We start from the raw sequence: 27,122 nt of genomic DNA on the forward strand, positions 1-27,122 counted from the left end.
TGTATATATAGGGGCAGTATACAGTACATGTGAATATATAGGGCAGTATATAGTACATGTGTATATATAGGGGCAGTATACAGTACATGTGTATATATAGGGCAGTATATAGTATATGTGTATATATAGGGGCAGTATACAGTACATGTGTATATATAGGGGCAGTATACAGCACATGTGTATATATAGGGGCAGTATATAGTACATGAGTAAATATATATAGGGGCAGTATACAGCACATGTGTATATATAGGGGCAGTATATAGTACATGAGTAAATATATATAGGGGCAGTATACAGCACATGTGTATATATAGGGGCAGTATATAGTACATGAGTGTGTATATATATATATATATATATAGGAGCATTATACAGTGCATGTGTATATATAGGGGCAGTATATAGTACATGAGTATATATATATATATATATATATATATATATAGGAGCAGTATACAGCACATGTGTATATATAGGGGAAGTATATAGTACATGAGTGTGTGTATATATATAAATAGCAGCAGTATACAGCACATGTGTACATATAGGGGCAGTATATAGTACATGTGTATATATAGGGGCAGTATATAGTACATGTGTATATATAGGAGCAGTATACAGTGCATGTGTATATATAGGGGCAGTATATAGTACATGTGTATATATAGGAGCAGTATACAGTACATGTGTGTATATATAGGGGCAGTATACAGTACATGTGTATATATAGGGGCAGTATACAGTACATGTGTATATATTGGGGCAGTATACAGTACATGTGTATATATAGGGGCATATATGTACATGAGTATATATATATAGGAGCAGTATACAGCACATGTGTATATATAGGGTCAGTATACAGCACAAGTGTATATGTAGGGGCAGTATATAGTACATGAGTATATATAGGAGCAGTATACAGTACATGTGTATATATAGGGGCATATATGTACATGAGTATATATATATATATAGGAGCAGTATACAGCACATGTGTATATATAGGGGCAGTATACAGCACATGTGTATATATAGGGGCAGTATACAGCACATGAGTATATATAGGAGCAGTATACAGCACATGTGTATATATAGGGGCAGTATACAGCACATGTGTATATACAGGGGCAGTATACAGCACATGTGTATATATAGGAGCAGTATACAGTACATGTGTATATATAGGGGCAGTATATAGTACATGTGTATATACAGGGGCAGTATACAGATACAGCACATGTGTATATATAGGGGCAGAATATAGTACATGAGTATATATAGGAGCAGTATACAGCACATGTGTATATATAGGAGCAGTATACAGTACATGTATATATATATAGGAGCAGTATACAGTACATGTGTATATATAGGGGCAGTATACAGCACATGTGTATATATAGGGGCAGTATATAGTACATGAGTATATATATATATATATATATATATATATATATATATATATATGAGCAGTATACAGTACATGTGTATATATAGGAGCAGTATACAGTACATGTGTATATATAGGAGCAGTATACAGTACATGTGTATATATAGGGGCAGTATACAGCACATGTGTATATATAGGGGCAGTATATAGTACATGAGTATATATATATATATATATATATATATATATGAGCAGTATACAGTACATGTGTATATATAGGAGCAGTATACAGTACATGTGTATATATAGGAGCAGTATACAGTACATGTGTATATATAGGAGCAGTATACAGCACATGTGTATATATAGGAGCAGTATACAGTACATGTGTATATATAGGAGCAGTATACAGTACATGTGTATATATAGGGGCAGTATACAGCACATGTGTATATATAGGGGCCGTATACAGCACATGTGTATATATAGGGGCAGTATACAGCACATGTGTATATATAGGGGTAGTATACAGCACATGTGTATATATATAGGAGCAGTATACAGCACATGTGTATATAGGAGCAGTATACAGTACATGTGTATATATAGGGGCAGTATACAGCACATGTGTATATATAGGGGCAGTATACAGCACATGTGTATATATAGGGGCAGTATACAGCACATGTGTATATATAGGAGCAGTATACAGCAGATGTGAATATATAGGGGCAGTATATAGAACATGTGTATATATATAGGAGCAGTATATAGAACATGTGTATATATAGGGGCAGTATATAGTACATGTGTATATATAGGGGCAGTATACAGTACATGTGTATATACAGGGGCAGTATACAGTACATGTGTATATATAGGGGCAATATAATGCACATGTGTATATATAGGGGCAGTATACAGTACATGTGTATATATAGGGGCAGTATACAGCACATGTGTATATATAGGGGCAGTATATAGTACATGAGTATATATATATATAGGAGCAGTATACAGCACATGTGTATATATAGGGGCAGTATACAGTACATGTGTGTATATATAGGGGTAGTATACAGTACATGAGTATATATATATAGGAGCAGTATACAGTACATGTGTATATACAGGGGCAGTATACAGTACATGTGTATATATAGGAGCAGTATACAGCACATGTGTATATATAGGGGCAGTATACAGTACATGTGTATATATAGGGGCACTATACAGTACATGTGTATATATAGGGGCAGTATATAGTACATGAGTATATATATATATAGGAGCAGTATACAGCACATGTGTATATATAGGGGCAGTATACAGTACATGTGTATATATAGGGGTAGTATACAGTACATGAGTATATATATATAGGAGTAGTATACAGTACATGAGTATATATATATATAGGAGCAGTATACAGTACATGTGTATATATAGGGGCAGTATACAGTACATGTGTACATATAGGGGCAGTATACAGTACATGTGTACATATAGGGGCAGTATACAGTACATGTGTATATATATAGGAGCAGTGTACAGCACATGTGTATATATAGGGGCAGTATATAGTACATGTGTATATATAGGGGCAGTATACAGTACATGTGTATATACAGGGGCAGTATACAGTACATGTGTATATATAGGGGCAATATAATGCACATGTGTATATATAGGGGCAGTATACAGTACATGTGTATATATAGGGGCAGTGTACAGCACATGTGTATATATAGGGGCAGTATACAGTACATGTGTATATATAGGGGCAGTATACAGTACATGTGTATATATAGGGGCACTATACAGTACATGTGTATATATAGGGGCAGTATATAGTACATGAGTATATATATATATAGGAGCAGTATACAGCACATGTGTATATATAGGGGCAGTATACAGCACATGTGTATATATAGGGGCAGTATACAGCACATGTGTATATATAGGGGCAGTATATAGTACATGTGTATATATAGGGGCAGTATACAGCACATGTGTATATATAGGGGCAGTATACAGCACATGTGCACACATCATACATACGGGATCTTCTGTATATTGTGCTGTTACCTGTCTGTGATGTTCTCTGCAGAAGATGCGGAATGTGGGCGTGGTCTAGGACACACAGGATTCTGGGTGAGGGGAGGATCCAGATGCATCATGGGAAGTGTAGTTTATTATTAGAAATTCAATCTCAAAGGAACAACAAAGAAAACTACATCACCCACAATCCCCCGGGGCACAGGAGGCAAACTACATATATATATCACACACACAATATATACACCTCCAGCATGTCCTCCTGTCACCCCTCCATACTACATATATATATCACACACACAATATATACACCTCCAGCATGTCCTCCTGTCACCCCTCCATACTACATATATATATCACACACACAATATATACACCTCCAGCATGTCCTCCTGTCACCTCTCCATACTACATATATATATCTCACACACAATATATACACCTCCAGCATGTCCTCCTGTCACCCCTCCATACTACATATATATATCACACACACAATATATACACCTCCAGCATGTCCTCCTGTCACCTCCTCCATACTACATATATATATCACACACACAATATATACACCTCCAGCATGTCCTCCTGTCACCTCCTCCATACTACATATATATATCACACACACAATATATACACCTCCAGCATGTCCTCCTGTCACCCCTCCATACTACATATATATATCACACACACAATATATACACCTCCAGCATGTCCTCCTGTCATCCCTCCATACTACATATATATATCACACACACAATACATACACCTCCAGCATGTCCTCCTGTCACCCCTCCATACTACATATATATATCACACACACAATATATACACCTCCAGCATGTCCTCCTGTCACCTCCTCCATACTACATATATATATCACACACACAATATATACACCTCCAGCATGTCCTCCTGTCACCCCTCCATACTACATATATATATCACACACACAATATATACACATCCAGCATGTCCTCCTGTCACCCCCTCCATACTACATATATATATCACACACACAATATATACACCTCCAGCATGTCCTCCTGTCACTCCTCCATACTACATATATATATCACACACACAATATATACACCTCCAGCATGTCCTCCTGTCACCCCCTCCATACTACATATATATATCACACACACAATATATACACCTCCAGCATGTCCTCCTGTCACCTCCTCCATACTACATATATATATCACACACACAATATATACACCTCCAGCATGTCCGCCTGTCACCCCCTCCATACTACATATATATATCACACACACAATATATACACCTCCAGCATGTCCTCCTGTCACTCCTCCATACTACATATATATATCACACACACAATATATACACCTCCAGCATGTCCTCCTGTCACTCCTCCATACTACATATATATATCACACACACAATATATACACCTCCAGCATGTCCTCCTGTCACCCCTCCATACTACATATATATATCACACACACAATATATACACCTCCAGCATGTCCTCCTGTCACCCCCTCCATACTACATATATATATCACACACACAATATATACACCTCCAGCATGTCCTCCTGTCACCCCTCCATACTACATATATATATCACACACACAATATATACACCTCCAGCATGTCCTCCTGTCACCCCCTCCATACTACATATATATATCACACACACAATATATACACCTCCAGCATGTCCTCCTGTCACCCCTCCATACTACATATATATATCACACACACAATATATACACCTCCAGCATGTCCTCCTGTCACCTCTCCATACTACATATATATATCTCACACACAATATATACACCTCCAGCATGTCCTCCTGTCACCCCTCCATACTACATATATATATATCTCACACACAATATATACACCTCCAGCATGTCCTCCTGTCACCCCTCCATACTACATATATATATCACACACACAATATATACACCTCCAGCATGTCCTCCTGTCACCTCCTCCATACTACATATATATATCACACACACAATATATACACCTCCAGCATGTCCTCCTGTCACTCCTCCATACTACATATATATATCACACACACAATATATACACCTCCAGCATGTCCTCCTGTCACCCCCTCCATACTACATATATATATCACACACACAATATATACACCTCCAGCATGTCCTCCTGTCACCTCCTCCATACTACATATATATATCACACACACAATATATACACCTCCAGCATGTCCGCCTGTCACCCCCTCCATACTACATATATATATCACACACACAATATATACACCTCCAGCATGTCCTCCTGTCACTCCTCCATACTACATATATATATCACACACACAATATATACACCTCCAGCATGTCCTCCTGTCACTCCTCCATACTACATATATATATCACACACACAATATATACACCTCCAGCATGTCCTCCTGTCACCCCTCCATACTACATATATATATCACACACACAATATATACACCTCCAGCATGTCCTCCTGTCACCCCCTCCATACTACATATATATATCACACACACAATATATACACCTCCAGCATGTCCTCCTGTCACCCCTCCATACTACATATATATATCACACACACAATATATACACCTCCAGCATGTCCTCCTGTCACCCCCTCCATACTACATATATATATCACACACACAATATATACACCTCCAGCATGTCCTCCTGTCACCCCTCCATACTACATATATATATCACACACACAATATATACACCTCCAGCATGTCCTCCTGTCACCCCTCCATACTACATATATATATCACACACACAATATATACACCTCCAGCATGTCCTCCTGTCACCTCTCCATACTACATATATATATCTCACACACAATATATACACCTCCAGCATGTCCTCCTGTCACCCCTCCATACTACATATATATATCACACACACAATATATACACCTCCAGCATGTCCTCCTGTCACCTCCTCCATACTACATATATATATCACACACACATTATATACACCTCCAGCATGTCCTCCTGTCACCCCTCCATAATACATATATATATCACACACACAATATATACACCTCCAGCATGTCCTCCTGTCACCCCTCCATACTACATATATATATCACACACACAATATATACACCTCCAGCATGTCCTCCTGTCACTCCTCCATACTACATATATATATCACACACACAATATATACACCTCCAGCATGTCCTCCTGTCACCCCCTCCATACTACATATATATATCACACACACAATATATACACCTCCAGCATGTCCTCCTGTCACCCCTCCATACTACATATATATATCACACACACAATATATACACCTCCAGCATGTCCTCCTGTCACCCCCTCCATACTACATATATATATCACACACACAATATATACACCTCCAGCATGTCCTCCTGCCACCCCTCCATACTACATATATATATCACACACACAATATATACACCTCCAGCATGTCCTCCTGTCACCTCCTCCATACTACATATATATATCACACACACAATATATACACCTCCAGCATGTCCTCCTGTCACCCCTCCATACTACATATATATATCACACACACAATATATACACCTCCAGCATGTCCTCCTGTCACCCCTCCATACTACATATATATATCACACACAATATATACACCTCCAGCATGTCCTCCTGTCACCCCTCCATACTACATATATATATCACACACACAATATATACACCTCCAGCATGTCCTCCTGTCACCCCCTCCATACTACATATATATATCACAGACACAATATATACTCCTCCAGCATGTCCTCCTGTCACCCCTCCATACTACATATATATATCACACACACAATATATACACCTCCAGCATGTCCTCCTGTCACCCCTCCATACTACATATATATATCACACACACAATATATACACCTCCAGCATGTCCTCCTGTCACCCCCTCCATACTACATATATATATATATCACACACACAATATATACACCTCCAGCATGTCCTCCTGTAACCCCTCCATACTACATATATATATCACAGACACAATATATACTCCTCCAGCATGTCCTCCTGTCACCCCTCCATACTACATATATATATCACACACACAATATATACACCTCCAGCATGTCCTCCTGTCACCCCTCCATGCTACATATATATATCACACACACAATATATACACCTCCAGCATGTCCTCCTGTCACCCCTCCATACTACATATATATATATATCACACACACAATATATACACCTCCAGCATGTCCTCCTGTCACCCCTCCATACTACATATATATCACACACACAATATATACACCTCCAGCATGTCCTTCTGTCACCCCTCCATACTACATATATATATCACACACACAATATATACACCTCCAGCATGTCCTCCTGTCACCTCCTCCATACTACATATATATATCACACACACAATATATACACCTCCAGCATGTCCTCCTGTCACCCCCTCCATACTACATATATATATCACACACACAATATATACACCTCCAGCATGTCCTCCTGTCACCCCTCCATACTACATATATATATCACACACACAATATATACACCTCCAGCATGTCCTCCTGTCACCCCTCCATACTACATATATATATCACACACACAATATATACACCTCCAGCATGTCCTCCTGTCATCCCTCCATACTACATATATATATCACACACACAATACATACACCTCCAGCATGTCCTCCTGTCACCCCTCAATACTACATATATATATCTCACACACAATATATACACCTCCAGCATGTCCTCCTGTCACCCCTCCATACTACATATATATATATATATATCACACACACAATATATACTCCTCCAGCATGTCCTCCTGTCACCCCTCCATACTACATATATATATCACACACACAATATATACACCTCCAGCATGTCCTCCTGTCACCCCCTCCATACTACATATATATATCACACACAATATATACACCTCCAGCATGTCCTCCTGTCACCCCCTCCATACTACATATATATATCACACACACAATATATACACCTCCAGCATGTCCTCCTGTCACCCCCTCCATACTACATATATATATATCACACACAATATATACACCTCCAGCATGTCCTCCTGTCACCCCTCCATACTACATATATATATTACACACACAGTATATACACCTCCAGCATGTCCTCCTGTCACCCCTCCATACTACATATATATATCACACACACAATATATACACCTCCAGCATGTCCTCCTGTCACCCCTCTATACTACATATATATATCACACACACAATATATACACCTCCAGCATGTCCTCCTGTCACCCCTCCATACTACATATATATATCACACACACAATATATACACCTCCAGCATGTCCTCCTGTCACCCCTCCATACTACATATATATATATATATCACACACACAATATATACACCTCCAGCATGTCCTCCTGTCACCCCTCCATACTACATATATATATCACACACACAATATATACACCTCCAGCATGTCCTCCTGTCACCCCTCCATACTACATATATATATCACACACACAATATATACACCTCCAGCATGTCCTCCTGTCACCTCCTCCATACTACATATATATATCACACACACAATATATACACCTCCAGCATGTCCTCCTGTCACCCCTCCATACTACATATATATATATATATATCACACACACAATATATACACCTCCAGCATGTCCTCCTGTCACCCCTCCATACTACATATATATATCACACACACAATATATACACCTCCAGCATGTCCTCCTGTCACCTCCTCCATACTACATATATATATCACACACACAATATATACACCTCCAGCATGTCCTCCTGTCACCTCCTCCATACTACATATATATATCACACACACAATATATACACCTCCAGCATGTCCTCCTGTCACCCCTCCATACTACATATATATATATATATCACACACACAATATATACACCTCCAGCATGTCCTCCTGTCACCCCTCCATACTACATATATATATATATATATCACACACACAATATATACACCTCCAGCATGTCCTCCTGTCACCCCTCCATACTACATATATATATATATATATATCACACACACAATATATACACCTCCAGCATGTCCTCCTGTCACCCCTCCATACTACATATATATATATATCACACACAATATATACACCTCCTGCATGTCCTCCTGTCACCCCTCCATACTACATATATATATCACAGACACAATATATACTCCTCCAGCATGTCCTCCTGTCACCCCTCCATACTACATATATATATCACACACACAATATATACACCTCCAGCATGTCCTCCTGTCACCTCCTCCATACTACATATATATATCACACACACAATATATACACCTCCAGCATGTCCTCCTGTCACCCCTCCATACTACATATATATATATATATCACACACACAATATATACACCTCCAGCATGTCCTCCTGTCACCCCCTCTATACTACATATATATATCACACACACAATATATACACCTCCAGCATGTCCTCCTGTCACCCCTCCATACTACATATATATATATCACACACACAATATATACACCTCCAGCATGTCCTCCTGTCACCCCTCCAAACTACATATATATATCACACACACAATATATACACCTCCAGCATGTCCTCCTGTCACCCCTCCATACTACATATATATATATATCACACACACAATATATACACCTCCAGCATGTCCTCCTGTCACCCCTCCATACTACATATATATATATATATATATCACACACACAATATATACACCTCCAGCATGTCCTCCTGTCACCCCTCCATACTACATATATATATATATATATCACACACACAATATATACACCTCCAGCATGTCCTCCTGTCACCCCTCCATACTACACATATATATATATCACACACACAATATATACACCTCCAGCATGTCCTCCTGTCACCCCTCCATACTACATATATATATATCACACACACAATATATACACCTCCAGCATGTCCTCCTGTCACCCCTCCATACTACATATATATATCACACACACAATATATACACCTCCAGCATGTCCTCCTGTCACCTCCTCCATACTACATATATATATCACACACACAATATATACACCTCCTGCATGTCCTCCTGTCACCTCCTCCATACTACATATATATATCACACACACAATATATACACCTCCAGCATGTCCTCCTGTCACCTCCTCCATACTACATATATATATATATCACACACACAATATATACACCTCCAGCATGTCCTCCTGTCACCCCTCCATACTACATATATATATCACACACACAATATATACACCTCCAGCATGTCCTCCTGTCACCTCCTCCATACTACATATATATATCACACACACAATATATACACCTCCAGCATGTCCTCCTGTCACCCCTCCATACTACATATATATATATATATCACACACACAATATATACACCTCCAGCATGTCCTCCTGTCACCCCTCCATACTACACATATATATATATCACACACACAATATATACACCTCCAGCATGTCCTCCTGTCACCCCTCCATACTACATATATATATATCACACACACAATATATACACCTCCAGCATGTCCTCCTGTCACCCCTCCATACTACATATATATATCACACACACAATATATACACCTCCAGCATGTCCTCCTGTCACCTCCTCCATACTACATATATATATCACACACACAATATATACACCTCCAGCATGTCCTCCTGTCACCTCCTCCATACTACATATATATATCACACACACAATATATACACCTCCAGCATGTCCTCCTGTCACCTCCTCCATACTACATATATATATCACACACACAATATATACACCTCCAGCATGTCCTCTTGTCACCCCTCCATACTACATATATATATCACACACACAATATATACACCTCCAGCCTGTCCTCCTGTCACCTCCTCCATACTACATATATATATCACACACACAATATATACACCTCCAGCATGTCCTCCTGTCACCCCCTCCATACTACATATATATATCACACACACAATATATACACCTCCAGCATGTCCTCCTGTCACCCCTCCATACTACATATATATATCACACACACAATATATACACCTCCCGCATGTCCTCCTGTCACCCCTCGTTAGTCCTAATGGTGGATTGATGGTGGCCAATGCGATCCCCTATGTAATGTCACATGTAAAGTGTTCCTTTGTGGGGTGCTGTTTGCCCATGTCACCCCCTAAGAGGTTTGTACACTGTAGAGAGGGGAAGGTTCCTCTACTGGAGGAGCCAGGAATCGTTGTCTGGTCGTTGGGTTGGCCCTCACCAATGTAGCAGGTAAGTTCTTGGACCTTCGTCTGACTGGTAGTAAGGTGTTCCACTATCCCGGGAAGTGATATGATCAGGATAGAACAGAGATTCAGCAGGATGGAAAGTGTGTACAAAGGGTCTACGTGTATCCTCTACGTCATGGGGATGGTAAGTGTGTACAAAGGGTCTACGTGTATCCTCTACGTCATGGGGATGGTAAGTGTGTACAAAGGGTCTACGTGTATCCTCTACGTCATGGGGATGGTAAGTGTGTACAAAGGGTCTACGTGTATCCTCTACGTCATGGGGATGATAAGTGTGTACAAAGAGTCTACGTGTATCCTCTACGTCATGGGGATGGTAAGTGTGTACAAAGGGTCTACGTGTATCCTCTACGTCATGGGGATGGTAAGTGTGTACAAAGCGTCTACGTGTATCCTCTACGTCATGGGGATGGTAAGTGCGTACAAAGGGTCCACGTGTATCCTCTACGTCATGGGGATGGTAAGTGTGTACAAAGCGTCTACGTGTATTCTCTACGTCATGGGGATGGTAAGTGTGTACAAAGGGTCTATGTGTATCCTCTATGTCATGGGGATGGTAAGTGTGTACAAAGGGTCTATGTGTATCCTCTACGTCATGGGGATGGTAAGTGTGTACAAAGGGTCTACGTGTATCCTCTACGTCATGGGGATGGTAAGTGTGTACAAAGGGTCTACAAGTATCCTCTACGCCATGGGGATGGTAAGTGTGTACAAAGGGTCTATGTGTATCCTCTACGTCATGGGGATGGTAAGTGTGTACAAAGGGTCTACGTGTATCCTCTACGTCATGGGGATGGTAAGTGTGTACAAAGGGTCTACGTGTATCCTCTACGTCATGGGGAGGGTAAGTGTGTACAAAGGGTCTACGTGTATCCTCTACGTCATGGGGATGGTAAGTGTGTACAAAGGGTCTACGTGTATCCTCTACGTCATGGGGATGGTAAGTGTGTACAAAGGGTCTACGTGTATCCTCTACGTCATGGGGATGTTAAGTGTGTACAAAGGGTCTACGTGTATCCTCTACGTCATGGGGATGGTAAGTGTGTACAAAGGGTCTACGAGTATCCTCTACGTCATGGGGATGGTAAGTGTGTACAAAGGGTCTACGTGTATCCTCTACGTCATGGGGATGGTAAGTGTGTACAAAGGGTCTACGTGTGTCCTCTACGTCATGGGGATGGTAAGTGTGTACAAAGGGTCTACGTGTGTCCTCTACGTCATGGGGATGGTAAGTGTGTACAAAGGGTCTACGTGTATCCTCTACGTCATGGGGATGGTAAGTGTGTACAAAGGGTCTACGTGTATCCTCTACGTCATGGGGATGGTAAGTGTGTACAAAGGGTCTACACGTATCCTCTACGTCATGGGGATGGTAAGTGTGTATAAAGGGTCTACGTATATACTCTACGTCATGGGGATGGTAAGTGTGTACAAAGGGTCTACGTGTATCCTCTACGTCATGGGGATGGTAAGTGTGTACAAAGGGTCTACGTGTATCCTCTACGTCATGGGGATGGTAAGTGTGTACAAAGGGTCTACGTGTATTCTCTACGTCATGGGGATGGTAAGTGTGTACAAAGGGTCTACTTGTATCCTCTACGTCATGGGGATGGTAAGTGTGTACAAAGGGTCTACGTGTATCCTCTACGTCATGGGGATGTTAAGTGTGTACAAAGGGTCTACGTGTATCCTCTACGTCATGGGGATGGTAAGTGTGTACAAAGGGTCTACGTGTATCCTCTATGTCATGGGGATGGTAAGTGTGTACAAAGGGTCTACGTGTATCCTCTACGTCATGGGGATGGTAAGTGTGTACAAAGGGTCTACGTGTATCCTCTACGTCATGGGGATGGTAAGTGTGTACAAAGGGTCTACGTGTATCCTCTACGTTATGGGGATGGTAAGTGTGTACAAAGGGTCTACGTGTATCCTCTACGTCATGGGGATGGTAAGTGTGTACAAAGGGTCTACGTGTATCCTCTACGTCATGGGGATGGTAAGTGTGTACAAAGGGTCTACGTGTATCCTCTACGTCATGGGGATGGTAAGTGTGTACAAAGGGTCTACGTGTATCCTCTGCGTCATGGGGATGGTAAGTGTGTACAAAGGGTCTACGTGTATCCTCTACGTCATGGGGATGGTAAGTGTGTACAAAGGGTCTACGTGTATCCTCTACGTCATGGGGAGGGTTGGAGGGCAGTTTTGATAACCTTCTCAGGGAATCCTTTGTCCCTAAAACATGAGGTCATTTCCTGTAATCGTGTAGTGACAAGTCTCTTGACCCTTGGGAATTGTGACCGGGGGGTGGAATTCTTTGTGGCGGGGGTGACAGCTGTCGTGGTGTAGTATGCTATTGCGATCTGTCGGTTTTCTGTAAAGATCTGTAGTATGTCATCCCGTGTCATGGGTGCTCCTGTGACCCACCTCTTAGGTGGCATGCTCACCCGTGCCCCTCTCTGCTGCTCCGGTCCCCTGCTGGCTCACTTACCTTGCCGCGATCCAGCGCTGACCCCGGCCGTGTGGAAAGCGTCAGCTTCCTGATTTAAAGGGCCAGCTCACCGATAATTGGTGCTGGCCGGCGGCCCGTTCTGTTTAAATTCCAGCCCCTTCCGGTGTCCCTTGCCGGATCTCCGTGCCTTGTGCCCTAGAGAAAGCTGTGTTCCATGAACTTTGCTGTTATTGTGATTTCCCGTTGTGACCCCGGTTTCGTTCCTGACTATGCTCCTCCGCTGCCTGCCTTGACCTATTGTTATGTCGCCAACTCTGATCCTGTCCTGAACTCTTGCCTGACCCTAACTACAATTTTGCTCAACGTCTTTGTACCTCGCTTTGGCTGCCACCGCGGACAAAGTCGCACTTGTGAAATGACCTGGTGGTACAATGCCGCAGTAAGTCCAAACCGCTTTGCGGCAGGCTTTGGTGAAAAGCGGGTGCCACTTAGATTCCGGTCCCAGGTGTCGGCTTACGTCATCGTCCGTGGTGGTCCAGTGGGTCCACTACTCCAGCAGCCTGGCAGTAAGATCCGGCCATGGACCCGCTGAGGTTCCGCTACCTGTTCTGGCTGATCTTACCACCGTCGTGGTCCAGCAGTCCTGGCAGATTGCCAAGCTCCTGTGGCTCCTCCCGCTACTCCGGTTAGCCTACCTACTGCTGAACCTAGGCTGAGACTTTCCATGCCGTCTAAGTATGATGGGGATCCCATCTTGTGCAGGGGCTTCATCACCCAGTGCTCCCTGCACATTGAGCTTATGCCGTCACAGTTCGTCACGGAATGGTCTAAGGTGGCTACCATCATCAGCCTCCTCTCCGGGAAAGCCCTGGCATGGGCTACTAGCCTTTGGGACAGAAAAGACCCGGTTACAGCTGACATCACCTTCTTCCGGTCTGTCTCTGAGGAACCAGCACGGGCGTCTTCAGCTGAGACAGCACTGCTGAACCTGCATCAAGGGGACTCATCTGTTGGTGACTATGACATCCGGTTGAACCTGTCTTACTCAGCTCCGTAGTATTTAGGATAGAAGTCACGTGGCACCTATATAGTGAAAAAGGTGATGGTATTGTAGGTGAGAAGGTCTACAGTTGGATGTAGTAGGTTGTGGGGAGAAAGATAGGATTGGCGGCAGCGTACCCTGTAGCACGCAGGATAGCCTGCGGTTCAAAATGAAGGTAGGAAGAAGACAGTGAAGGCTTGGTATGTGCACGCTGCCCCTATGGCTATAATGGAAAAGGTGAACTCCAAGGTATATGAACAGTGGACGACGCGTTTCAAGGATTGTCCACTTCATCAGGTCCATTAACATAATACATAAAAAGACATTGGATAAGATGGAAAAGGGGGCGTCAAAATAAATAAATATGTCATTTGTCAAAAATTCATATATACACACGTTGTTATCTAGAAGTTCATAGAAGCAGTAAAAATACATATACGTTCATGTAGTTATACCAGGATAATAAGAAGAACATAAAAGGATGACATTCTATACAATTAACAGCTGCAGAATAAAAAATATATATAGAAATATAAAAATCTACATGAGCCTGAATAAGTATATTTCTATAGGGATAATGAGGAAGAGGAGCAGCGATGGAGGGGTAAGCGGTGGAATTAGCGGTGTCAGCAGGAGATGTTAGTATAGCAGGTAGATGGAGTAGTGCTGCGAACCTGAGGGTGACAAGGGGAGGAAATACGTGGATGAATAGAGGGGGGGGGGGCTGAGCAAAGGGAGGCGATGAATGGAGTGTTACGTGTAGAGGTGATGGAGCCAAGACGCAGGGCAATGCCGCTAGCAGTAGGCAGGATAGGGTTAATTAGAGAGAGTCGATGGCATAAGAAGTGAAGGTCCGAGGAGATGTGGCTGGACACACTGCACGCCAGGGTATAGCGGCAGTGCGAGGGGCTGGGCGTGTTAATATGCCGGCGCATGGGATGGCATATGCGCAGAAGGGGATCGCTATCTTGGTTCGGTATACCAGCGCCCTAGATGGCGCATGCGCAGGGCAGGGGACCTAGTTAGGTCGGGTCTCGTCTATCTGACTGATGGTGGAGAGAGGTGGTGGACCAGAGGATGTGGGTAGGTATATAGGAGAAGAAGGGAATGGGGGGGGGGGGGTAAATGATCTAGATGTGATGCCAAGTAGTAAGTGCAAAAAAAAAGTTGAGAAAAGTACAGAAAATGGGATAAATATATAATAAGTATAATCAAATAGCAACAGCCCTGGGGCCTACTAAATGATAATAATAAAACATTATAAGGATAAAGGGCAAGGATGGATGTGAATATATATCCACTTGTTATACAAAACGCTGGAGATTATGATCATAAAAGACACAGAAAATATATATATAATCATTAATAACAATGGGAAAGTATACACATAGGGTAACAAATAAGAAATAAATAATAAACGTATAGGGTCCATATTGTGGGACGGTTATTAGAGCCCGATAGTTGATTAACAGAGGAAATTTTATGGTGGCTGTTCTTTGGGTAAGTAGTCTTTAGACACGTTCCATTGAGACCGTTGGGGGACAGGGTATTCAGTTTGAAGATCCAGTCGTTTTTCCGCTTGATGAGCTGGTCCAGTCTGTTCAGGTGGTTCTTTGGGATTTGTTTGATGGGGATCAGGGAAAGACTGCAAAAATCCCTATGGTGGTGAGTGAGGCAGTGTCCAGAAACACAATGTAGGAGAAATCCTGCCTTGGACTCGCTGCGGTGGGTGTTCATACGTTCCCTGAGTGTTACTGATGTTCTGCCTACGTACTGTAAGGTGCAGGGGCACTCGAGGAGACAACAAAGTCAGAGCTGCAATTGATGAATGAGTTGATAGAAAAGGTTTCTCCAGAGGTGTTGGATGAAAATTTGGTGGAAGGAGGATCTCGCAGGTTTTACATTTTGCCACTCCACATTTAAAGGCCCCCTTATATTTGGGAAAAAGGCTGACAGTTGTTCGAGTGGGGGGCTTTTTGCGAAGTTTGGAGGGGGCTAGGAGGTTTTTTAGCGTGGGTGCCCTCTGGGAGGGTTTTGTTGATATGGGGGTCCTTCTGTAGGATGTTCCAATGTTTGGTTAAAATTTCTCTAATGGTTTTGTGATCCGTAGTGTACTTGGTGATGAAGTTGGCATTCCTATTCATATGAGTAGTTTCGGTCTGTCGGGAGGGTGCTAGACATGGGTTTTGCTGTAGGCATCTTTGAGAACTCTCGATGGGTAGCCTTTTTGTGTGAAGCGGTCTCTAAGCAGTTTAGACTGGGTTCTAAAGGTGTCTGTATCTGTGCAGATTCTTCTAACCCGTTTATATTGGCTATAGGGTATGTTTAAAAGCCATTTTTTTTTCAAATTCCTTTATTGAAAGCTAATTAATGTACATACATGAGATCAAAGCGTACTTAGCATACAGCTACAAAGTATTCGCTTTATGCGAAAGTAGCTTGTATCTACAGAAGTTTAAGACGCAACAGCTGTAGAGAGGGTACATTTTAGCAGGTGTCGTCATAACATAATCTTCAATCGTATAACTAAACAAATATGAATGGAACAGAATCAAACTCAAATTCGGGTATGGGGAGGGTGAGAGGGGTAGGAAAGAGGGGGAGGGGAGGTATGAGCAAAAGGGTCTTAATCTGCAAGTGTGGTATAGGTCGGGGAACGCATAAAGTCCATCCAGGGCCCCCATGTCTGAATGTGAATTTCTCCCGATCGGTGTAGTTCCGCAGATAGTTCCTCCATTCTCTGCAGGTAGAGGATTTCTGCGAACCACTCAGACATGGAAGGAACCCGAGTGGATTTCCACAGTCTCGGGATTAGTGACCGTGCTGCAATCAGTAGGAAACCTGTCAGAGATCTTTTAGTCTTGGGGAGGGACATTGGAAGTATGGACAATGTCCAGTTGAGCTGGGTTATTGTTTAGTGTATGACCGGTCAGTTTATTTATCAAGTCCACAACCCTTATCCAAAAGGGCTGTAAAACCGGGCACTCCCACCAGATATGTGTCATGTTACCAATGGTCTGTTGGCATCTCCAGCATTCAGCGGGACATGAGGGGTAGATCGAGTGCAACTTGGCGGGGGTCCAGTACCACCTAGATAGAATTTTAAAGTTTGTTTCCTGAGCCTTGCCGGAAATGGACAATTTATGACACAATTCATAGGCCTTGGACCAATCATCTGGAGAATATGTCCGCCCTAGTTCCTCCTCCCAGGCCCTTACATACGGAGGGGAGGTTTTGGCCCACTCGTCCTGGAAGAGTCCGTATAGCACTGAAATTGGATGAGGAATGGCAGTGGAGGAGAGGCATAGACGCTCAAAGGAGTGGAGTTCTCTGTGGAGGTTGAGATGTACCTTATGCTTGTTATAAAAGTGTTGCAGTTGAGTATATTCCCAGGTTGTACGAGGGGTGCAAGTGTTAGAGCTAGGGAAGCCATTCAATGGGCGTAATGAGGAGTCTTCTAGGAGATCTTTAAATATGAGCGGGGATGTAGTTCTGAGGGGGGCTAGGAACTCCGCATGAGTGCCAGGGGGGAAGTCTGGGTTGTCAGTTTAAAAGCCATTTTTAATAGTGTGAACTTGTAAAGTCTAGAAAGCTGTTAACGTCAACTTTTTTGAAGAAGGTCTCAGTGGTCATTCCAGAGTGTAGCTGGTTTACGGAGACTAAAAGATCTAGGTATTCGATTTTGTTCTGTGAATTGGAGCGCTTGGGTTTCTGTGCCTTCCCAGATGATAAAGAGGTCGTCTGTATATCTTTTGAAGTATTTTAGTCTGTGGGAGAAATGTGGGTTTTCTGTAAGGTGGCTTTTCTCAAAGGCTCCCATAAAAATATTCGCGTAACTAGGAGCGAATCTGGTGCCCATTGCTGTCCCCGGTGAAAGTGTTATGTTATAGGATGAAGCGGATGCTGTCAAGTACAAATTCAGTCTGTTCGGATGGCATCAGGGGGTCTGCTAAGAGTGTTTCTCGAATGGCCTGGATTCCTAATTCGTGGGAAATGTTAGTATACAGGGAGGTTACATCCATCGTACTGAGGAGGTATCCCGGTTGCCATTTGATTTGTTCTAGTTCAAGTATGAGTTGGGCGGAATCTCTAAAGAAAGTTGGTAGTGCTATTACACACTTTGGAGGAGTATGTCAACATATTCGACAAGTTGCATGTCTGGGGGTTTTTTCTGGGTTTTTGTGAATCTTTGGGAGTTAATTAAAAAAGAGAGCTGCGAGGGTTTTTTGGGATTAGGTAGTTCTCATTTTTATAAGGATACCAGAGTAGGACTGGGCTTTTTGGACCAAAGAGGAGAGTTGGTTAAGTTGATCGGATTTAGGGTACTGGTCCAAGCGGAGATAATATTGGGAGTCTGGGAAAATAGTGGTACTTTCGGTTATGTAGTCATCTCTGTTAAGGATGACAGTGCCGCCCCCCTTGTCGGCGGGTTTGATGACTATCGTGGTGTTGTCCATGAGTTGTTTTAGTGCCCTTTTTTCGCTGGTTCCTCTTGTTAGAGTCCTACATTCCGTGGATACTGTATGAAAGAAGGTGTCAATAAATGGCCCCCTACTCTGTGTGGGGTTGAAGGAAGAGGGAGGTTTTAGATCAGTGTGCAAGAAATTGTCAGGAGGATCCTAGAGTGGAGCGGGATTGGTGGTATTTTTGAGGGAGAAGTGTCTGGTTAGGGTCATCTTACAAATAAATTGGTCCAGGTCGAGGAAGAGATCAAATTCCTTCGAAACAGTGGAGGGGCAGAAGGAGAGCCCCTTGCTCAGTATGGTGGTTTCGCTGGGAGTGAGGAGGTGTGTCCAGAGGTTAAAGATTTTTACTTTTTGGGCTTTGTTATTGGTTAGTGGTTTATTTTTTTGTTCCGATTTTTCCCTCCCCTACATCCTCAAGTCCTCCTTTTCTTTTTTGTCTGTTGGCCGGGGAGAGAAGATGGAGAACGTCGCCTTTGGGCTCAACAGTGGCATGATCAGATTTTATATTATCAAGTGAAGGTAATCCGTTTCCAGGCTCTGCCTTACTGGATTCCGGTTCGGCAGGAAACTTTGTGGATGCTGCACTTGTCTCTCAGTACCGTCTTCCTGTGGTCCGTCTCGAGAAGCTGCTGGTCATCTCATCAGTTAGCGGCCAGATTTACCAAGAAGCGATTTGGTACCGCACTGAACATCTATGCCTACAAGTGGGGGTATTGCACAAGGAGAGACCTTTCTCTTACCTGCTAACACCGTGTACTTCTTAAGTTCTTCTGAGCCTTCCATGATTGCAGCGCCATGCACTTGTGCTCGACTGGCAGACGGGTGAAGTTCTCCGCTGGGGACCAAAATGCCAGTCACGATGTCAGAAACTGCCCTGTCCCATCTCCGCTGTCTCGCCTTCAATACTCAAGATGGCCACTTTGAGTATCTTTTTATTCCCTTCGGACTCTGTAACACACTGGTGGTGTTCCAGGAGCTTGTCAATGACATATTCAGAAACTTACTTTATACCTGTGTCGTGGTCTATCTACACCATATCCTGGTGTTTTCCGCAGACATTGAGTCCCATTGGTTCCATGTACAGCAAGTACTCAGGCTCCTAAGGGCCAATCGCCTATATGCCAAGCGTAAGAAGTCCCAATTCCATCAGAAGAGTCTCCCATTCCTAGGGTATATGATCTCAGACAAGGGACTACAGATGGTTCCTGCAAAGTTGTCTGCAGGACTTCAGTGGCCGCGTCCAGTGGGGCCTCAAGCTATCCAGAGATTCCCGGGCTTTGCCAATTACTACCGGCAGTTTATCCCACATTTCTCCTCGCTGGTATCTCCCATTAGGACGCTGACCAAGAACGCCAACCCTAAGCTCTGGCCTCCGGCAGCTGAAGAAGCTTTCACTTACCTGAAGTCTGCCTTTCCTTCTGCTCTTGTTCTTACCCAGCCTGATACTGAGAAACCATTCCTGCTAGAGGTCGATGCCTCATGCGTTGGTGCTGGAGCTGTTCTCACCCAGAAGGGGCCCAAAGGCTGAACTCTTACCTGTGGGTTCTTCTCCAAGTCCTTTTCAGCCACAGAAAGGAACTACTCTATTGGTGATCGGGAGCTTCTGGCTATTAAACTTGCTTTGGAAGAATGGCGTTATCTTCTGCTGGTCTTCTTCTGCCGTTACCAATACCCAGCTGATTGTGGACTCACGTGGCAATGGACTTTATTACCGATCGTCCATCTTCCTCGGGTAATACCGTAATCTGGATGGTAACCGACTGGTTCTCAAAGATGCCCCACTTTGTTCCTCTTCCAGGTCTGCTGTCGGCTCCACGTCTTGCCAGTCTGTTCTTTCTGCACATCTTCCGGCTTCATGGACTTGTCTCGGACCGCGGGGTCGAGTTTGTTTCCCATTTCTGGCAATCCCTGTGCAGTCAACTACAAGTGAAGCTGGACTTCTCGTCTGCGTACCAACCACAGTCCAATGGACAAGTTGAGAGGGTTAATCAGACCCTGGGCTGCTATCTCCGCCCGACAGGACAATTGGTCCACCCTGCTGCATGGGCTGAATTCTCTTACAACTCTCTGGACTCTGAATCTGCCAGCTCCGCTCCGTTTTTTATTGTGTATGGACTACATCCTCCTCTCCCTCTTGCCGAGAGCTCTGATGTTCCTGCCGTGGAGGAATTGGTCCGAGATTTCAGATCCATCTGGGAGCAAACACATCAATCTTTACTTCGGGCATCCGCCTACACCAAAACCAAGGAGGAATAGAAGCGCAAGTCTCCTCCAGTCTTCTCTACAGGGAACAAAGTATGGCTGTCTTCTAGGTACGTCCATTTGAAGATTCCTAGCTATAAACGTGGTCCTCGATTCCTGGGTCCATTCAAGTTCTAAAGCGCATCAATCCTGTGGCGTATAAGGTTTGCCTTCCTACCTTCATGCGCGTCCCGAAAGCCTTCCACGTCTTGCTCTTGAAGTCAGTCATCCTGAACTGCTTCTCTCGGCAAGTGACTCCTCCTGCTCCTGAGGCTGATTCCACTAATATCTTTGAGGTAAAGGAGGCCCTGGATATGAAGACAGTTAGAGGGCTCAGTAGCCAGAGGATAACATCTTGGACCGTGGCCTTCTGCAAAAATTCCTCCAGTCCAAGAAGAGGGGGATGCTGAAAAGGGGGGGGGGGGGGGGTACTGTCACGGGTGCTCCTGCGACCCACCACCCAGGTTGCAGGCGCACCCGTGCCCCTCTTCTGCTCTGGTCCCGTCGGCTCACTTACCTCGCCGCGATCCAGCGGTGACTTTGGCGGTGCAGCGTGTATGTCCCTGCCTCCTAGGGCGCGTGCGTTCCGGCTTCCTGAGATTTAAAGGACCAGCATGCCGATAATTGCTGCTGGACGGCTGCCCATTCTGTTTAGATTACAGCCCTTTCCTGTGTCCCCTGCTGGATCTTTGTGCCTTGTGCTCTAGAGAAAGCTGTGTTCCATGGCCTTTGCTGTTATTGTGATTCCCCATTGTGACCCTGGTTCCATACCTAACTAGGTTCCTCCGCTGCCTGCCTTGAACTATTGCTACATCCCTGACTCTGATCCCGTGCTGCCCGTCCTGACCTCCTGCCTGTCCTCGACTACTATTTTGCTCAATGTCTTTGTACCTCACCTTGGGTGCCACCGAGGACAAAGTCGCACCTGTGGAATGACTTGGTGGTACCACACCGCAGCAAGTCCAACCCGCTTTGCGGCAGGCTCTGGTGAAAATCGGGTGCCACTTAGATTCCGGTCCCAGGTGTCGGCTTATGTCATCGTCCTTGGTGGTCCAGTGGGTCCACTACCCCAGCAGCCTGACACCGTGGCTGATTTGTGCATCGTAGTGTCCAAGAAGCTAATTGACCAGAAGGTGCCCAATGGGCCCCTCCCAAATGCAGAAAATATCATCAATGTAACGTTCCCAAATAAACATGACAATATTTTCTGCATTTGGGGGACCCATTGGACACCCTTCTGGCCTTCCATGATCACATTTACTTCCATACACTTATTACTCATATTACAATTTACACTACATTACAGTACTGAGTCAATTAGCTTCTTGGACACTACTATTCCATGTGTATTTTGTGTTCCTGCTGTCCACTCAGTGCTATCCATACTGATACACTGCCACTGATGCAATTTTCTATAATGCACGTTTTGTTCTCTATATACCCGTCCATCTGCCTTTGGGCATTATGATGTATTTCAGCCCCCACTGCGAGAGTGGGCTGTAGATGTGTATTCACATTGTCCTGTTTGATTTTCTATTTCCGGGTCAGAATTAATTCTGCGTCTCTGTACAATCAGTAAGGGGTTCACATACATTACAGTAAGACAGGAACGAATGCAAAAACTGAATCGCCAGTGCACTTTATACCACTCATCCATTCCAAGACCTAGGGTCCTCTTCCAGACACAAAGCTACTTTATTGGATTTCAGGCCCAAAAAACGGCAGACAATGACAATAATGATAATCTTGGGTGGAAAAGTATGTTTCCACCCTGTCAGCAGTGCATATGAAAAGGGGCTCCGAACAGCAAAGAACCTACTGAGCAGGAACACTCTTCATCCATCAGAAAGTTTTCCATCAAATCACATACATGTCATGGCAGCCAACCAAAACGCCAAAGCTCCCCAGTTCTGCGCTCATTATATATCACCTTGGAGGGGAAATTTTCTGGTAATCCTCTGTGATCCAGATTCCTGAAGGGCATCCAGAAGTCTAGACCTACCTTTCATCATCCTTTACCTCCTTGGTCCTGAAGCAATGAGCCTCAGAAGCCTTTGGACCTCTGCCTGACATTCACATAAGAAGTTATCGAAGGTCATCTGTGTCTGACATCAATACAGAAATAGTTCTCCCTTCTGTCTCTGAACCTCATTTTCAGAACTTGGATGTTAAGAGGGATATCCTGGCGTATCCAGAAGCTTCTAAAGTCTTCAGGAAATCAGAAGAAAACCACCAAGTCAACTTGATGGATTCGGGATGTTATCAAAAAGTGTAACTTACTGGAAGGTATTGAACTCCTGCAGGGACACAGGCGCATTCCTCCAGATCTACATCATGGGCTGGGAAATCGAACAATATGTAAGGCAGCATCATGGACAACCCCCAACCAATGAATGAAGCATTGGACATTGTGTCTGCAGAGGGGCCTTCCACAAATCCCTCCCTGGGTGGTTCTGCTACTTAGGTGCCTTATGTATGTGCTGCCATAAGATTACGGCCGGTTCCACACATCGAGTGCTGCCTGCATCTCCCGCCTCAGCATGTCAGTTTGGTTCCGGTTTGCAGCGCTCAGGCCGGGCGATTCAGACAGCACTCGATGCGAGTTCATCACATCACACTGACATATGTGGAACCGGCCTAACAGGAAGTGAGAAATGTGCTCACCTGAAATGTCTATTTCCTGGAGTCCATAGGCAGCACAGCATCCTATCTGTAACTTTCTCCCACATGCCATGGTATCATGTAATTAGTCTAATTAACACGTCTCTTCTATCAGACCCTTATGTATCTATCTCATCTGTCCAGCAGTAGGTGCACATTAACTCCTGCTGCCTCCTCCAGGACATTTCACACATATCTTCTTCCATATCTTGGTACTTGTCTTCTCCTGGAGGCCAGGCTCTCATCACTTGCATGCTGACATTGACTACACGTCTATAGAAACGTATTCAGGTTAGAGTTCTCTAATGAATATGGACGTTCAGCTTTCATTTGAGGGGGGGGGGGGGGCCACGTTTAAAAGGGATGAAGGGTTTAGGAGTTTCATTTCATTATCTTGTGGGACCAAAAGTAATTGGAAAATTGACTCTGGTTGTTTCCTTCATGACATCTTCTCTAAAGGCCTGGAGGAGATGTGAGGTGTGGTACCTGCGGTCAATGGAGCTCTCTGTGCAGATGAAACAAGCCAAGGACACCCGTCACCACAAATGAGTGCCCCCCATCCAAACATTCCTACTAAATCTACTCCTCAGCCCCTTTCTAAAGAAGCAGTCCATTTCATAACCCTGGCTTTAAACAAACTTCACTAATCATCTCTTAAAGGGGTCTCCTCTCGTCTGGCCATTCACATCCAGATTCATTAATCTGCCACATTTCTTCAATTAGATGTCATTAAAAATGTTCCTGTGTGAAGATAATTTCTCATAAATGTAGTTATATGGTCCCTTAGAAACAAGACTGTGTCCTTGGATACGACCACCTCTGCTTGTGGGATTGCACAAAGAAACAAAAAGTTTTTGTGTATGAAATGTCCGGGAGTTACTGCAGGTCCTGCAGCCGTCCTGTGGTAATGATCGCTGAGTCCTGGAGGTCAGGCAGAGCTCAATACAGTATGTCCGGCCACCAGAGTGTGAGGTGGTCGTATCCGAAGAAGCCATCTCATTTCTAAGGGACAATATGGCCACACTTAAGAAATGATCTTCACACAGGAAGATTTTTTTTAATAACATCCAATTGAAGAAATGTTACATATGGAAAATGAATTAAATTTAAATTTAAATGCCCAGATGGGAATACCCCTTTAAGGATATAACATACTTATAGGTCCGAGCATCGGCCCTGCGGTCCAGCTTAATCATTAGAGGGCCGTCCAGGGACTCCTCTTTCTTCTTCCACTCTCCTGGAGACATCAGTGAGGCGGTACATGCGCAGTAAGTCCCCGTGAGCGATGAGAGCAGGAAGCTGACAGCGCATGCGCACTGGATTCCATCCTCGCCAGCATCTAAACTAGAGACCTGGGGGGAGGGCAACTACACTTGTGCAGGGCAAATAGACAGTGTACATAGAGAGCTGGGAAGAGTCATAGTCCATGGGGGAGGGAGCAGGGCTGGAATGAGATTGGGGAATAAGGACAAAAGGAATACGGACAGGGAAAACAATATAAAGTGCATGTACACAAATGCCAGAAGCCTCACAAACAAAATGGAGGAACTGGAACTCTTGATGTTGGAGCGGAAATCTGATATAGTGGGTATCAGCGAGACATGGCTGGACAGTAGCTATGACTGGGCTGTTACTATAGATGGTTATAGTCTTTTTAGAAAGGATCGTATAAATAGACAAGGGGGAGGGGTTTGTTTATATGTGAATTCTTGCCTCAAGCCCGTCTTGCGAGATGACATCAGTAACGCAAATGTGGAGTCCCTATGGGTGGAGATAAGGGGAGGGAAAAAGAATAATAAAATATTACTAGGGGTTTGTTATAAGGCTCCAAATATAATGGAGGCAGCAGAGGAAATGCTGATAAGTGAAATGTATGCGGCTTCAAAGCACAAGGAAGGACTTATCATGGGGGACTTCAATTACCCAGATATCGACTGGGGGGCAGAAACCTGCAGGTCCTTCAAAGGTAGCAGGTTCTTGTCAACAACAAAAGACAATTACCTGTCGCAACTAGTCCTGGAGCCAACAAGAGGGGGGGGCACTGCTGGACCTTATCCTGACCAACAGACCTGATAGGGTATCAAAACTACAGGTTGGGGGGAACCTGGGGAATAGTGATCATAATATCATTGATTTTCTATTACGCTTTACTAAGAGCGTTAGTGAAGGGGCAACCAACACTCTAAACTTCAGGAGGGCAAATTTTCAGCAACTAAGGGAAGACCTTAAAGGCATAGACTGGGATAATGTTCTCAAAGACAAAAGCCCCCCCAAAAGTGGCAATTTTTCTCATATATTCTGAAAAAGTCCTGTGAGAAACACATACCTTATGGGAAAAAGCATAAAAGGAATAAGAAAAACCCTATGTGGCTAACTAGTCTTGTAAGGAAAGCAATAAGCGAGAAAGATAAAGCGTTTAAGGTGCTAAAACGTGAAGG

The 27,122-nt window shown here is 43.7% G+C and overlaps 2 protein-coding genes across 4 annotated transcripts in view; both read right to left on the reverse strand.

The window, feature by feature from the left end:
* Positions 1–3,559, reverse strand: part of LOC140122812 (uncharacterized) — a 39,032-nt gene extending 35,473 nt beyond the window's left edge. The window contains exon 1 of one of the 2 annotated variants that reach the window (XM_072144040.1): positions 3,488–3,505. The gene's annotated coding sequence lies outside the window, so the exon portion shown is untranslated. Of the gene's footprint in view, positions 1–3,487 lie in introns of both variants that reach the window. The other variant, XM_072144038.1, reaches the window with a different exon arrangement.
* LOC140122810 (oocyte zinc finger protein XlCOF8.4-like) overlaps positions 1–27,122 on the reverse strand; it is a 217,981-nt gene that overhangs the window by 136,184 nt on the left and 54,675 nt on the right. The window lies entirely within an intron of this gene.

Source organism: Engystomops pustulosus, chromosome 3 (genome assembly GCF_040894005.1).
Source record: "Engystomops pustulosus chromosome 3, aEngPut4.maternal, whole genome shotgun sequence".
Taxonomy (NCBI): Eukaryota; Metazoa; Chordata; class Amphibia; order Anura; family Leptodactylidae; genus Engystomops; species Engystomops pustulosus.